This window comes from Dendrobates tinctorius, unplaced genomic scaffold (genome assembly GCF_039654945.1).
Source record: "Dendrobates tinctorius isolate UK_male_01 unplaced genomic scaffold, ASM3965494v1 ptg000040l, whole genome shotgun sequence".
NCBI classification, from domain to species: Eukaryota; Metazoa; Chordata; class Amphibia; order Anura; family Dendrobatidae; genus Dendrobates; species Dendrobates tinctorius.
In genome coordinates this window covers 32,446-50,505 of record NW_027361708.1, presented here as the reverse complement: position 1 = coordinate 50,505, position 18,060 = coordinate 32,446, and positions in this window count along the sequence as shown.

Genomic DNA, 18,060 nt, shown 5'->3' with positions numbered 1-18,060 from the left:
TTTTCACTGCTCTACATTATAAATTTCTGTGAAGCATTTGGGGGTTCAAGGTGCTCACCACATGTCTAGATATAGTTTCCAAAATGGGGTTACTTGTGCTGAGGTTTACACTGTAGAGGCATATTAGGGGCTCTCCAAACGAGACATGGAGTCAGCTAATTATTCCAGAAAATTTTGCATTCAAAAAGTCAAATGGTGCTCCTTCCCTTCCGAGCCCTGCCATCACCCAATGCATAAAGGGAAAGTACGACCCTTTGGGACGCCATACATGAGCAACGAGTGACGTCATGCCGACTGCTCCTACACATGGCACAGGACTCCCTGCTTTGAGGTGTGCTGCAACAAACTTTTGAGTCTTCTTTACACCAACTTGTGCGAGTATCTTCCCTATACTAGTGGAAATGTGGATGTAAGGTATTTACCACAAGGATACTTAATTGTGTCACAAGTTTAACACCGTTCATTATTTGCAAGCATCAATGAGAAGCCACTGACACATGACTTTTATAGTCTGTAATGCATAGAATTGACACAAGATTAACCCAGCTATTCTGTTCGTTACCACTATACACTTGTTATGTTCCAGTCATTTTTGACCGGACCTAATAAAGTCTTGATTTTTAGCTAATTTAAGTGTTTTAATTGAATAATTTTTGCAGTATTATATTGTATGTGAACCTGGTTGTTTATAAACAAATGAAAAATGGAAAGAAAAACTTAATTTTTATTTTTTTTTGTGTCAGAACATTTAACATGGTTTTATTGGAATATTTAGCAGATTGCATATTTGCACATAAAACAATAATTTATCCAACTGTAAACTATAACTAATAACAATAAACTAAAGGTAATTATATTATTTTCCAACAAAAAAAGACAAAAATGTGTGATGAGGCATCATCATCAGAATTAGAGGCGTTTGCAAGGTCCTCCAACTCTGCTTCAGTCAATATATGTTTTCTCATTATGCAAAGAGGCAACACTCGAATGAAAAAATAAAATATATACATAAACAATAATAATACAATGAGGGAACAAACTATTACCAGTTTTACAACAATAAACAAAATAAGGGCCCCATCACACATTGAGAAATCCACTGCGATTGTGATGCTGGAGCGTCGCAAACAAGACCATCCATATAAGCATGCACTCATTCTATCAATTGCTGCTCTACACTATACCATCTAATCAAAAGAATTGAATACTTTGACAATAAAAAAATAGTTTATCTGCTACATAACCTGTAAGGATGATCCTTCAGAACTCTGTTGTTTGTACTGTATATGTCCTCTTTGCTCTCTCCAGCTGGACTGAAAATGAAACTGGATAGACTACTATGGCAATTGTCTACTGATAAGATAAAATAAAACACCCCCACCCTTAAGGATAAGAGCTCAGAGTAAAGCAAACACACTTTTCAGACAGAATTTATTAGTACTCTTTCAGGTCAGCATTTCACAGAAATTAGATCAGGGAACACAAGTAAGTAAAATGTTGAGAACTGAATTTAACTATTTTACATGAACAGCAGGGTAAAAATATTTGGCACATAACTATACTGGAAGGTAATCCATCAGCAGTATTGTAATGAGAAAATGTATGTATGTGTAAATCTGCATGGACCAAAAGGACCTAAATAAATTGATAAATAGTAGTAGATGTAATATATAGTCCAAAATGAGATTATAGCTCCTTTATTTTACTGATAAAATGGCTGGAGATCACTATAAAAGGCTAGCGGGCATTTTTGACCGAACAGTACAAGTGTATAAAAAATTGTGGAGCAAAAAGTAAACAAACAAACAAACAAAAAAAAGTACCCATAGTAAGAACCCCTCAAATGAGGAAAAGTCAATCAACCACAAGTTTCAGAACTGCATCTTGAATATTTTAAAAAATATTAAAGTTCACAATCGGTCGTTTTTGACCGAACATAACAGCAGGGTTAAATGCCACTTTTTTTTGTTGTCCTATGGCTAAGGCAACACGAAGATTAAAACTGAGGACGACTATTGAACCGTGTCTGTCAGCTATGGCTAATAACTATTAAACCATTATCCCTATAAAGGCTGCAACTAAAATCACTAAATGGACAACTCCATTAACCATTGGTCTTAGTAAATAACGAACTAAGCCTGCCATCCTTGGTGTTCACTTTATCAACTATGGCTATCGGATAACGAATTTTCATTGCATGGTGTATGATGTTTAACTATATGTGCTTGTTGTTTTGAACATATCATTTTTATTGCAATTTATCAAGCAAGCATTTGCACAATTGATGGCTAATATACTTCGTGAATGTGGCTTTGAGCACCTTGAGGGGTGCAGTTTTAGAATTGTGTCACTTTTGGGTATTTTTTTTGTCATATAGACCCCTCAAAGTCACTTTAAGGCCGGGATCACACTACCATGTGTGATGCGAGAAACTCGCATGAGTCTCTCGTATCAACACCCGGCGCTACCGCCGGCACTCAGGACTGGAGCTGCGGCTGCATGTAGTGCTGGCGGCAGCGACGGGTGTTCATGCGAGACACACGTGAGTTTCTCGCATCACACACGGTAGTGTGATCCCGGCCTAAATGTGATGTGGTTGCTAAAAAAAACGGTTTGGCTGCTGTCACATACTACAAATAAAGCCATATTTTGAGAGCTATAATTTTTCTATATTTCTATCAACAGAGTCATGTGAGGGCTTATTTATTGTGGGACGAGCTGACGTTTTTATTGGTATCATTTTCGGGCACATAACATTTTTAGATCTCTTTCTATTCTGATTTTTGTGAGACAGAATTAATTTAGTTTGTTTTTTAAACCAATCACTATATGGTATACAGTAAGTGATATGGCAGCTTTATTCTTTGGGTCAGTAGGATTACAGCAATACCACATTTATAAAGCAAATTATATTTTGCCACTTTTACACAATTAAAATTATTTTATAGACAAAATAATTGTTTTTGCATTGTTATATTCTGAGAATTTCGAACGCAGCTGTATTGTGGCTTGTTTTTTGCAGGACAAGATTATGTTTTCAGCTATACCATTTTTATTTACATTTGACTTTTTGATCGCTTTTTTTTCCCAGTATGATAAAAAAGCATTGTTTTTTGCCATTTGTTTATGATTTATTTTTTTCACGGAGTTCACCGAAGGGGTTAAATAGTGTGACGGCTGTATAGGTTGGGTCTTTTCAGGAGCGATACCAAATAGTATATTTTGTTTGTTTATTTTATTTTTTTTACATAAATATACCTGTGCCGATCTTAAGGGAGGTGGAGCTCCCTCCTTCTCCCTGCCTTCTAAATGCTGAGATCGCTATTGATCACAGCATTTAGGGGGTTAAAATGCCTCGGGCGCCTCTGGCAGTGACAGCCAAGGCTTGGCTTAGCTTAAGGGCTATGATGTAAATTTACATCATTTTGCGAGAACCCCTTTCCGATCATGATGTAGAGTGACGTCAAATGTCATGGTTAACCTGATGGGGACAATTATAACGATGACTGTGAAATAAATGGCGCTCTATAAGCGATTACAATAAAGAATGCACAAATGAAAAGATGAACATGGCACATAGAAAAAAATGGTGTAAAATGCACAAAATTAGACAGCAAAGCCCCCCCCCCCAACAAACCCACAAAAAATCCTTGGAGCTCATGTAGCAACACTTTGCGTCAACACCCCTAATATTTCCCAAAATAGTGCTGCTAAAACTTTACAGCTTTAACCCCATTACAGAGCAAAGTGTATCTAAGGTCCTATATCGTGTGTCCACCTGAGGGTGATTTGCCTTTATGCAGAAACAAAACACAACCAAGTGCCTTGTCTGCCCAAATGACCCCAGCTTAATATATCGCTAACATCCCAAACACCATCTATAATCCTTCTCTATACGGTATAAAATCTTTGGTCCAAGTGATTGGGAAATAAAATGAATACAGAAATCAGGATTTTCTGCTGCCTCTCTGTACAGATGACTTCCTGTGTATCAGGTTATTGTAAGACACCGCAGGAAGTAACTTCACTGATTAGGGACAACAGTTTACTATCAGCAAGATATAAAAACCCTTTATAGAACAATGCAGACTTTTAAAAAAAATAATAACTATATTTCTGATTGTCCATGAGATGTTAACTTATTGAAAATGTTTTTCATTGGTTTTACATGCATTTTTAGTGTTCAGAATAATAGAGCAGTTAAAAAATATTCAAAACGGATGAGCCTCTTATAATTGGGAGAATCTCACAGCCCCAGACCATAATCGATATGTCAAATGGATCATAACTAGAGCTGAGCGAAGAGATTCACCGAACCCTTGTCCAGTGGTCTCATCGGTAGTCCATGGCTACCGGACAAAAGCACTGTGAACTTCCTACTATCCACAAGCTCCTCTTTTGATTAGTGGGCTGTAGCACAGTCATCACGTTGCAGCACGATGCATGCATGACGTCAGAGTGTCCTGCTAATACGGAAGAGGCACCTGGGATTTCACAGGTTTTAGGAGTTCGAAGTGCTCTATAGTCCTGCTGATGTGCCCCTGGACTCGGATCCTGGAATCATTTTGCTCAACTCCAGTCATAACAGATTGGATCCGTCTTACCACTTATGGGTCCTGTAAAAAAGGGGACTGTACTCATAGACCTATGTACCAAATGGAATATACCACAATTTCTGTTCGATTTGTGAAATGATAGGCATATGAAGGAATGGTAGAGGTCTCATAAACCTCTATGTCAGCTCTATCACAACGTCTTACAAAAATGATACACAATAAGGCTATTTGCTTGAACCCTTAGGATATTTTTACACAATGATTTTTCAAGCTGGTGAAAATTATGAGGCTGTCCAGCAAAAAACCTGGGGCGTAACGGTCACAGAGGGTGCTACTGTGACCAGGTCTGTGCAGGAGGGCACCCCCTGATGCCAGTGCAGTGCCTATTTCAGCTGGATGTGCATCCGAGAGTTCATTAAACCAGGACCCATGATGGGGGAAAATTATACTAGGATGGAGGTCAGTAAACGGGATGGGGTCATTATACCTGGATGGAGGACATTATATCAGGAAGGAGCTCGTCCAGGATGAAGGACATTGTATTAGAATGGGGAACATTATAGCAGGAAAGGGCCCATGATAGGGGACATTATATCAGAATGGGGGACATTATTACAGTAAGAAAGTAAGGGGCCCAGGACAGGTGACATTATGCCAGGAAGATGCTCAAGATGGGTGGACATTATTACTAAATGTGTCCCATGATGGGGAACATTATACCAGAAAGGAGGACATTCTACCAGGAAGAGGCCAAAGACAAGGGACATTAAAACACAAAGGGGCCCAGGATGCGGGACATTATTACTGGATGGGGACAGGATGCGGGACATTATTACAGAAAATGGCCAGAACAGGGGACTTTACTACAGAAAGAAAGGGGCTAAACAGGGGACATTATTACTGGAAGGTGCTAGGATGGGAACAATATTACAGAAAGGTGCCAGGATGGGAACATTATTACAGAAAGGTGCCATGATAGGGATCTAATTACATAAAGGTGCAAGGACAGGGGACATTATTACATGTAGGGTGAACACCTATGTCTTTATAGGATCTAGATTGCTACAAGTGCCCATGCATCTGACCAACATGGGGGCAGGTGGGGGCCTAGGTCAAAATTTTGCACCAGGGCCCATCGTACTCTAGTTATGTCACTGTGGAAACTGTTTCAGGAAAGGTAGGTGTTTGTTTTTATCCTGAAGTGTTTTTGTTAACATTTTGTTAGTGTCCTGAGTGGTCTGCTAAAAGTTTTTGTGCCATTTTCTGTGAACATTTTGGGGGCATGTTTTAGTATTTCTTAGGGGTTGATTTTTGGATTTTTTTCTTTACCTCCATTAAGCAATGAAGAAAATGCTAGTTTTTTTTAAGCAAAAAAAAAAAAACACTCCAAAAAAAAAAGCCAAGCCATCTTTCGGGTGTATTTTTTAGCCTTACCATTGACTTCTGTTTTGATATGTGAATCATTTTCCAGAAAACATCTGAAGAATAGTCAGCTCACTTCCTTTAACCTTTTAACAGCAAGTTGAGTTGTTTTTTTTTACATATAAACAAATGTGAATATACTAGTGTTTTCTGAGCGCTTTTCGGGCATTTTTTGATGCAGACCAGCTCAAATAACAAAAAATACATTGATTGAACATACACTTAGGCAGTTACACACTACCGCTTAATTCATGCAGGGGACTCGTGGACTCCAGCTCATTTGATCTTATCCCTTATCCGGCAGACAGATGGTAAATATCGCTTCTGAAAAACTCTTTTAAGGGTATGTGCATGCGATCAATAAACGCTGCGAGTTGGATGCTGGGTACTTGTGCAGCGTCCAACACACAGCAGCTAGTTGTGATAGCATAGTGGATGGGATTTCAAGAAATCCCATGCCCACTATGAGTGCACCGATGCCCGCGGATCACCCCCGTGGAGACGCACATGACATGTCTCTCCAGAGCTCAGCATGTCTATTTATCTTGCAGATATGCGAGTCTCTACAAGATAAATATCACCCGTACAATGTATTTGACACGGTGAATCTGCACGGTTCAGTGAACACATGCGGAATCACCTGCGTACAATAGCCGGCAGCGCTTTGGATGCAGCGGACATGCGCTGCCAATTCCTGATTGTGTGCACATACCCTGACAGCCTTTCTGTTATTGTTAAAAACCCTGTCACCAGATGTTACATTAACCCCTTAAAGATCATGCGATTTTTTATTTTTGCACTTTTGTTTTTTCATCCCCTTATTCCCTTATTATAACTTTTGTATTTTTCCATTGATATAGCTGTGTGAGGGCTTATTTTTTGCGAGACGAGATGCACTTTTGAGTGGCAACATCCATTTTATCATGTGATGTGCTGTAAATAGAGGGAAAAAAGGGTGGTGAAATTGCAAAAAAAAAAAAAAAAAAGCGCAATTCTGCAATTGTTTTTTGGGTTTTTCATGTAGAGAGTAGATTTTACGGTAAACATGGCCTGGCAATGTCATTCTCAAGGTCAGTACGATTATGGAGATAGCAAACATGCATCTTTTTTATTTAAGTGCTGAAAAAAACCTCATACATTTGAAAAAATAAATAAATAAATTTGCTTGTTCTTGATCACCTTTAATTAAATTTTTTGTGTTTTTGCGACGAGCAAAAAAACCCACAATTCTGGGGTTTTGATTTTCTTGTTATGACATTTACCAATTGATTTAACTTACTAATAGATTGGACTTTTAAAAATGCAGCGATTTCAACTTATTATTCATTTTTATTTATTTATTTTTTTAATGGCGGAAAAGGGAAGTGATTTGGATTTTTAGAGATTTTTCAGGTTTTTTACTTTTCACTGTATTTGTAAATCCCCTTACGAGACTTGAACATGTCATTGTCTGATCACTTCTACTTTATACTGCAATACCACAGAATTGCTGTAAACAGCAAAAATCACTGGCTGCTATGAACACCAGCCACAGGCTGGCTTTCACAGGTGTACTGTCATGACAGGCACAGGGGTCTTCCGTAGACCCCAGGTCATCATGGCAACCCATGAGCGCCCTGAGATCACTTGACAGGAGCACCGATGGGTGCATAGAACAAGTCGGCACGCTCCTCTCTGCTGGCGCGCTGTAAATGCCGCTGTCACAGATTGATATTAACACGTCAGCCGTGGGAGGGGTGAAGCAGATGATGGTTGATTATGTTCCCAAGATGAACTTAATGTTACAGAATTTCTGCATCTGTTATGTAAAGTAGGTTACTTCTGTATTTTTACATGCGTTTTTATCGTGTTTTGGATTCTGCTTTTTTGTCTCTTGGTGTGTCGTGCTTTAAATAAAGCTGCTTTCTTTTTCATATTGCTGAGTAATGAGGTAAAAAACTCACCAAATACTGAATGTGTGAACGTGGCCATTTGATGAGTATTTTGTGCATTGTTACTGACTGGGGAATGAATGGAGCAGAGCCAGACTCAATGATGGGCAGTGACGTCACCGCTAGTTACTGAGCAGGCGCTGCTCCCATTCATTCCCCAGTCAGTTACAGTCGGGGGCGGCTGTGTTAGCAGTGCTCTGGCTGTAAATGTATTAACCCCCGAGATGGATTTACGCCTTGGGACGTGACTGAGTGCCGGACAGGTAATGTATAGTGTTGGTTTATTATGTTCACCTTTTTTTCAGAAGATCGATGGCTTCGCTAAGGAATTACCAGTCTAGTAAAGATTATAAAAATGTGTGTGTTGCATTCTTTCATTAAAATAATTTATTCTTATTGTGTGTGTGTTTATTTAACCCTTTATTTACTGTAGGATTAGTAATGGATCGGTGTCTTATTCACACCTCTCCATTACTAATTTGGGCTTAATGTCACCTTATAATAGAAAGGTGGCATTAACCCCTTTATTACCATACTTGCCACCACTACAGGGCAAGTGGGAAGAACCGGCCATAGCTCCATATTAGGCGCATCTAATAGATGCGCCTTTTCTGGGCAGCTGGGGGCTGCTGTTTTTAAGCAAGGGGGGCCAAGATCAATGGCCCCTTACCAGCCTGAGAATATCAGCCCTCAGCTGTCGTCTTTAGTCAGGTTTGCTGTCAAAAATAGGGGGGACCCCACGCCGTTTTTTTAAATGATTTATTTAAATAATTAAAAAAACAGCGTGGGGACCCCTCTATTCTTCACATCAACCTGGCTGAAGCTGACATCTGAGGGTCACAGCCCCCAGCTGTAAGTTTCGTCTGGTTGGTTAAGAAAATGAGGGGGACCCCACGTCGGGTTTTCATTCATTCTTCTCTCCTGCCGGCAGAGCAGGAGAGAAGAATCACAGCCGCGGTCAGCACCAGTCGCCCGGAACAGCGCTTACTGTAGCGCTTCTTCCCGGCGCCGTCCGTGTGGTCCTGATGCGGCACACAGTTGCCACACGTGTGCCACATGGGGGTACCACGTGTCCATACGGACACACGAACACGGATAGCTCCAGTACCGGAATTATCTGGACGAGTGAAACTGCCCTTACACAGGAAACCCACCAAATGGAGACCAACTTGGAGTCTCCACATTTAAAAGAATAATTGTCACACAACACTAAAGTGACATCAATTTCGACAGAGTAAAAACAGTATAATAAGCCTCTGACACACCTTCCACTACAGCCAACCCACCAGATGGAGACCCAACTTTGAGTCTCCACATTTCAAAAAATATTTGTCACACAGCACTAAGGCCGGTCTCACACATCCAGATAATTCCAGTACCGGAAAAAAACGGTACCGGAGCTATCTGTGTCTGTGTGGATACGTGGTACCTCCGTGTGGCACACATGTGGCAACCGTGTGCTGCATGTGTGCCGCATCAGGACCACACGGACGGCCGCCGGGGAAGAAGCGATACAGTAAGCAACAGTTTAAAGTCGGCAGAGCAGGAGAGAAGAATGACAGCCGCGTTCAGTACCAGCCACCGGGGAACAGTGCTTACAGTAGCGCTTCTTCCCCCGTGGCCATCCATGTACACGGAGGACAGTGTGAACCGTTCTCCGTGTGCCGTGTTCAACACGTTTTGCGAATGGAGCGCTCCCACAAACACTAACATGTCTCCATGTTTTGCACACGGACCGTGTGTTCGTGAAAACACGCTGACATGTGCAGAGATACATTCATTTTAATGTGTCTACGTGTGTCAGTGTCTCCGGTACGTGAGGAAACTGTCATTACACATACCGGAGCCACTGACGTGTGAAACCAGCCTAAAGTGGCATCAATTTCCACAGAGTAGAAACAGTATAACAGGCCTCTGACACACCTTCTACTACAAGCAACCCACTAGACTTTGAATCTCCAAATTTCAAAAAAATTTTTGGAACATAAGCAACAGTAGCAACAGCAGGCACAGAAGACAGTACAAAGATGGCACAGACTGCAATAATTCAAGATCAATACATGACACTAAAAATGACACCATCACCTAGTCTGCCCAATCGGCAATTATGGTGCAAAAGTCATCAGAGATCCATGACTTGTTCATTTTGATGAAAGTTAGGCGGTCTATACTTTCAAGGGACAGCCGGATGTGCTTATACGTCAGGACACCACCAGCTGCGCTGAAGACATGTTCTGAGAGAACTCTGGCTGCCGGGCATGACAAAACATCCAAGGCATGACAGGCAAGATCAGGCCACTCTTCCATCTCTATTTCTTCCATGGTGGTCACTTCCAAATCATAAGTCTTTAGGCTGCAGGGGTCCATCCTGCCGTGACTGCTCCAAGTGTAAGACAAGGGGCACCGGGGTGGTAGTCCAGACCGAGCTCACCCACTAAACACAGTCTGTAGACACCCCGACCCCTTGTACGTGCAATCTGGGACGGATTCAGTCTTTTCCACAAACAGAGTTATTTTCTCTCCTCGGGCCACAGGAGTCCAGGCAATTAAGAGTCCAGAGATGCAGCTATATTCCAACAGGGATTACGTAACTTTTTATTGAACATAGGTTAAAGGATGGACATAAAAGACAACTTTTAACACTGGATTTCCTGCTCTCGCCCTGACATTTGCTACAGTCGTACCCACAACGGCCACATTCTTCCAACCACTGGAATCTGGGCACCTGAGACCCCTTTAGTGAAAGCTCCTCCAGAGTCCAAAGGGCCTGTGTTGCAGTCCTTTTTAGTCCTTGGTGGTCTTGAGCCAAGAACAACAGATCTCTCCCATCTGGGGGGTCTGTCTCCATGTCTACACTGGTCAAAAATCCCAGCAATTCTGTGGAAGCAACAGCTTCCTCCTTCCTTGTGGCTGCAGACTCAGCCCCTTGTTAACCATTGCTACCCCTAGCTCTTATGGCATTTAAAGGAGAACACTACATTACAATATAAGACAATTTGATTCACATGACATGACATAACACATTATAAAACGTTACAGGATGTGACATGGGTACATAGGAAGTGCACAGGGGGGTCACATGGCAAGAAGGAGAGCGCACCTAAGGGGACCTGCCACCTCCTTATACCTGCAGCTGAAAAACACCCCCAAAGCATGATGGTGCAACCACCATGTTTCACTGTTGGGATTGTATTGGGCAGGTGATGAGCAGTGCCTGGTTTTCTTCACACAAACCACTTAGAATTATCACCAAAAAGTTCTATTTTCGTCTCATCAGACCAGAGAATCTTATTTTTCATAGTCTGGAAGTCCTTCATGTGTTTTTAGCAAACTCTGTGGGCTTTCATATATCTTACACTGAGGAGAGGCTTCCGTCGGGCCACTCTGTCATAAAGATCAGACTGGTGGAGGGCTGCAGTGATAATTGACTTTGTGGAACTTTCTCCCATCTCCATATGCATCTGTGGAGCTCAGCCACAGTGATCTTGGGGTTCTTCTTTACCTCTGTCACCAAGGCTCTTCTCCCACGATTGCTCAGTTTGGCTGGACTGCCAGGTCTAGGAAGACTTCTGGGGGTCCCAAACTTCTTCCATTTAAGGATTATGGAGGTTACTGTGCTCTTAGGAACCTTGAGTACTGCAGACATTTTTTGTAACCTTGGCCAGATCCGTGCCTTGCCACAATTCTGTCTCTGAGCTCCTTGGCCAGTTCCTTTGCCCTCATGATTCTCATTTGGTCTGACATGAACTGTGAGCTGTGAGGTCTTATATAGACAAGTGTGTGCCTTTACAAACACAGCTGGACTCCAAATGAAGGAGTAGAACCATCTCAAGGAGGATCACAAGGAAATGGACAGCATGTGACTTAAATATGAGTGTTTGAGCAAAGGGTCTGAAAACTTATGACTATGTGATGTTTCAATTTTTCTTTTTTAGTAAATTTGCAAAAATTTCTACATTTTGTTTTTTTCAGTCAAGATGGGGTGCAGAGTGTACATCAATAAGAAAAAAATGAACTTTTTTGAATTCACCAAATGGCTGCAATGAAACAAAGAGTGAAAAATTTAAAGTGGCCTGAATACTTTCCATACCCACTGTATCTGTGAAAATCACATGTATGTGATTGACAGACGTCTGAATGAGGAGTTAGGGCCTACTCACACACAGCAAAATTGTTGAAGATTTTATTGCAGCTGAAAATTCATTCCATACATGTGAAGGTTTTATTTCTGTAGCATGGCAGTGTATTTCTGCAAAGAAGATATGTGTGGACCCTAACATTTTCTGAGTGCACTATACCCACTTGTATTGGCAATGTTTGCACGTATGATTATTTCTGAGCATTTTTATGTACAAACTGTACTCTACAGTAAGGAAGGACTATGTGCCATCTTGTGGGTCTTGGTGGAACTACTCCTTTTACAACTAGAGGAAATATTAAATGTCACACTTTTGCATTTCTGCCTAAAATATACCTGCAGTCTGGAGAACCTTAGGCAATTGTGTGAATTATATGCAGTCCAATTGTACATGTATCCCAATGTAATATTTAGTTTGTCGTGCCTCCACTTCATCTGTCAATAAGTTAGACTGGCTTGCCTGTGTGTATTCAGCATACTATAGGTGGGCCATAGGTTGCATTGTTGGGTATGTCATTGGACTCCGGGTGGCTGCAATTTTACATCACATATACAGTCGTATGTAAAAGTTTGGGACTCCTGGTCAACATTACTGTTATTGTTAACAGTTAAGCAAGCTGAAGATGAAATGACCTCTAAAGGGCCTAAGTTAAATATGAGACATTTCCTTTGGATTTTAGGCAATATATACTGTGTATATATATATATATATATATATATATGTATATATATATATAATATAATATATATATAGTTATTTTTTACATTTTAAAAATGACTAAACGGAAGATGAGCCAAGGGTATGTAAACTTTTGAGCACAAATGTATACGTGCCTCATCCTAGCATATATGCCCCTTATGCTGGACCCCTTCCAGGTATTACTGTTATTATGAATAGTTCAGCAAGTTGAAGATGAGATGATCTCTAAAAGGATGAAAGTTAAAGAAGGTGACACATTTCCTTTGTATTTTAGGCACACACATAAAATATATATATATATATATATATATATATATATATATACACCCACACACACATTTTAAAAATTAAATTACAAAAACAAAATTGGGCTGATGCTGATATTTTGGGCACCCTTGAAGATTTATGTGCTCAGATAGCTTTGACCAAGGTTTCAGACCTTAATTAGCCTGTTAGGGTTATGGCTTGTTCACTGTCATCATTAGGACAGGCCAAGTGGTGCAAATTTCCCATCTTGATGAAAATCCAGCCTCATCTAACCTTGTACCAAAAAAGAGCAGTCATGGGTTCTTCTAAGCAGCTGCCTCTGAAAAAATGTAGTGTCGCTGTCATCGTACTGACCCGAAGAATAAAACTGCTTTATCAAATTTACTACACACGGAACGATATAAATGCCCCCCCTCAAAAGAAATTAATGAATTGCTGGTTTTTGTTCTTTGTGCCTCCCAAAAATCTGAATAAAAAGCGATCAAAAAATGTCATGCATCCGAAAATGGTACCGATAAAAACGTCAACTTGTCCCGCAAAAAATAAAACCTCATATGACTCTGTGGGCCAAAGTATGGAAAAATTATAGCTCTCAAAATGTGGTGATGCAAAAACTATTTTTTTAAATAAAAAGCGTCTTTTAGTGTGTGATAGCTGCCAAACATAAAAACCCGCTATAAATAGTAAATCAAACCCCCCTTTATCACCCCCTTAGTTAGGGAAAAATAATAAAATTAAAAAAGTATTTATTTCCATTTTCCCATTAGGGTTAGGATTAGGGGTTAGGATTGGAGCTAAAGTTAGGGTTGGGTTGTGGCTAAAGTTAGAGTTAGTGTTGGGGCTAAAGTTAAGGTTAGGGTTGGGGCTAAAGTTAGGGTTAGGGTTGGGGCTGGGATTAGGGTTAGGGGTGTGTTGGGGTTAGGATTGGAGTTAGAATTGGGGGGTTTCCCCTGGTTAGGCACATCAGAGGCTCTCCAAACACGACATGCGTCTGATCTCAATTCCAGCCAATTCTGTGTTGAAAAAGTCAAACAGTGCTCCTTCCATTCCGAGCTCTGCTATGCGCCCAAACAGTGGTTTACCTCCACATATGGGTATCAGCATACTTAGGACAGATTGCACAACAACTTTTGGGGTCCAATTTCTCCTGTTACCCTTGGGAAAATGAAAAATTGGGGGCAAAAAGAACATTTTTGTGAAGAAAATATGATTTTTTATTTGTACGGCTCTACAATCTAAACTTCATGGGGGTTCAAAGTGCTCACCACACATCTAGATATGTTCCTTAGGGGGTCTACTTAACAAAATGGTGTCAATTGTGGGGGGTTTCCACTGTTTAGGTAGATCAGGGGCTCTTCAAATGCGACATGGCGTCCGATCTCAATTCCAGCCAATTTTGCATTGAAAAGTCAAACGGCACTCCTTCCCTTCCGAGCTCTGCCATGCGCCCAAACAGTGGTTTACCTGCATATATGGGGTATCAGCGTACTCAGGACAAATATTACAACTTTTGCAGTCTAATTTCTCCTGTTACCCTTGGTAAAATAAAACAAATTGGATCTGAGGTAATTTTTTTGTGAAAAAAAATAAAATGTTAATTTTTTTTTAAACATTCCAAAAATTCTTGTGAAGCACCTGAAGGGTTAATAAACTTAATGAATGTGGTTTTGAGTACCTTGAGGGGTGCAGTTTTTAGAGTGGTGTCGCTTTGGGGTATTTTCTATCATATAGACCCCTCAAAGTGACTTCAAATGTGATGTGGTGCCTAAAAAAATGGTTTTGTAAAAATGAGAAATCGCTGTTTAACTTTTAACCCTTATAACTTCCTAACAAAAAAAATGGTTCCAAAATTGTGCTGATGTAAAGTAGACATGTGGGAAATGTTATTTATTAACTATTTTGTGTGACATAATTCTCTGTTTTAAGGGCATGAAAATTCAAAGTTGGAAAATTGTGAAATTTTCAAAATTTTCACCAAATTTCCATTTTTTTTCACAAATAAATGCAAGTAATATCAAAGAAATTTTACCACTATTATGAAGTGCAATATGTCACGAGAAAACAAAAGTCAGAATCACCAGGATCGATGGAAGCGTTCCAGAGTTATTACCTCATAAAGGGACAGTGGTCAGATTTGTAAAAATTGGCCGGGTCATTAACATACAAACCACCCTTGGGGGTAAAGGGGTTAACAGGAACAGTGGAAGTCAAAATTTGGTCTGGAAAACAAAGCAAAATTTCAGTGAGGACCAAACAATAAGGAGAAAATTGGTAATATTTAACAAAGTTCAAGTAAACAACACAACACTGTTTTAGAAAAAAACTACGTGAAAAAAATAATCACCGAAAATCATTCCATGTAACATATTTTCATTTTATTAAGTAAAGACACCAAAGCACAAAAATATATTAAAAAATTTGACAAGACAAAATAAAAAAATATAATAAAAACCAAGGGGAGCAGATCAGCACATACAGCACTAATGGTAATCAATAAAAATCAAATGTAAACACTAGAGAAAATTAGTATGAGCAATTAGAATAGAAGATAACAAAAAAGAGTGGTATAATTCCAAAGAAATATATAAGTGCAGTGCAGCGTAAAATATATATATATAATTTCTAGTGGTAGTCATTTAGATTTATTTATTAGTTTCCTAAAAAGTTCACACCAATCAATAGTAATCATGATCATCTATATGTACCATTACCGGTAGGAAAAGTGCACAGTGCGATATAATATGAAAATATATTATAAGTAAAAGTACAGTAGAAGCGAAGGTGATACTAACCGGAATTCATGCTGCATGTGCTTGTACCGCCACCCCACACTCCAACGCACGTTTCAAACGTTGCTTCATCAATCTCTACTGTTTACATTGGACTTTATTTTGGATGTCTGTGTTTTCACACAATGTGACTATGGGGTTAGAAATGGGAGTGTCTTATTGACGCCTCTCCATTATTAACCTCGAGGCATGATGTCACCTGACAATACAAAGGTGACATCAACCCCCCCAACTAGCACCCCACTTGCCACCGCTACAAGGCAAGTAGGAAGAGTGAGGCTTAGTGCCAGAATTGGCACATCTTAGAGATGAGCCTTTTCTGGGGTGGCTGAGAGCTGATGTTTTTAGCCTTGAGGGCTCAGTATCCTTGGCCCCTTCCTAGGCTATTAATATCAGCCCGCAGCTGTCTGCATAGCCTTTGCTGGTTATTAATTATAGGGGGACCTACGTCATTTATTTTTAGAGTCCCCCATTTTAATAGCCAATAAAGGCTAAGTATACAGTTGTGAGCTGATATTAATAGCCTGGGAACTTCCATGGGTATTACCCCCTTCCCAGGCTATAAACATCAGTCCCCAGCTGTCAACTTTCCCTCTGCTGGTTACAAAAATTATGCAGGAGCCCACACCATTTTTTTTCAGAAAAATTATCTCTTATCAATTAAATACATGTACAGTAAGCTGCACACACTGTACTAATTTTATTTATCACAGACATTTGTATATCTACCTATTCTATTTGTATTTACTGTATGTAATCCATCTATTCTATGCTGTGATTTTATACTACGTGGGATGCTGAATTGCCAGCTTTTCATTTATCTATCTATGTAATATATAGAAATCCAGGAAAAATTGGAGGCAGCACACCGTTTGTAGTGAAAAAAAGAGCTATTTAATAAGCCCAAATGGCGACGTTTCGGTCCAAACAACAGGAACCTTTCTCAAGCAGTGAACATGTGAAAGAGCCAGATATATAAAGGATACACATAATTATTATAATCATTTACATTAATCATCATTGTAAGAGCATATATTTAGATTAAAATTAACATGCATAAAGTGCAAACAGTGATACAAAAATGTCTTCATCATATGAAGTGCAGTGCATAAATATAAATAGAGAAGGCATTGAATAATATGCATTTAGACATCAATTGGTAATAATAAAACAGGTGTACAACCTTATTAATCACATTCATGCCTTGCCCCATTCGTCTAATGAAAAAACATGCGCCAGTCGGCATCCTGTATTACACAATGCGCATGTCAGGAAATGCCAATACCAGTCAGCATCCTATGTAATTCAATGCAGATGTCAAAAAAGGAAAAAAGGCATTGAGAGAATGTCAGCACACATCTGCGCAGATAATAAATGAAGAGTCACTGCATCATCTTAGGTGAAAGCAAAAAGACCCAAAGAAACATGTTACAAAGGAACGAAACCTCAGCGTTACTAAGTCACAGCGCTTTTAAAAAATGAACAAAGAAATAAATATACAACACATGAAGGCACGATTATAGTTCAGTTTTCATCTTATGCTAATAAAACAGCATAGATACTGTATAGGTCTCACATTTTCAAGCATGTTACAAAAGAACAAAACCTCAGCGCTACAATATGTTCATGTAATGACTAATGAGCCACAACATCTTTTTGAATATAGACAGAATAATTAATTATACCGCACATTTAATATATATACATACAGTATATAAAGTGGGTACGGAAAGTATTCAGACCCTTTAAATTTTTCACTCTTTGTTTCATTGCAGACCCTTTGCTCAGTATTGAGTAGAAGCACCCTTTTGAGCTAGTACAGCCATGAGTCTTCTTGGGAATGATGCAACAAGTTTTTCACACCTGGATTTGGGGATCCTCTTCCATTCTTCCTTGCAGATCCTCTCCAGTTCATTGCTGTTGCATGGTGAACGTTGGTGGACAGCCATTTTCATGTCTCTCCAGAGATGCTCAATTGGTTTTAGATCAGGGCTCTGGCTGAGCCAGTCAAGAATGGTCACAGAGTTGTTCTGAAGCCACTCCTTTGTTATTTGAGTGGTGTGCTTAGGGTCATTGTCTTTTTCTAAGGTGAACCTTCGACAAAGTCTGAAGTCCAGAGCACTCTGGGAGAGGTTTTCATCCAGGATATTTCTGTACTTGGCCGCATTCATGTTTCCTTCAATTGCAACCAGTCGTCCTGTCCATGCAGCTGAAAAACACCCCCATAGCATGATGCTGCCACCACCATGTTTCATTG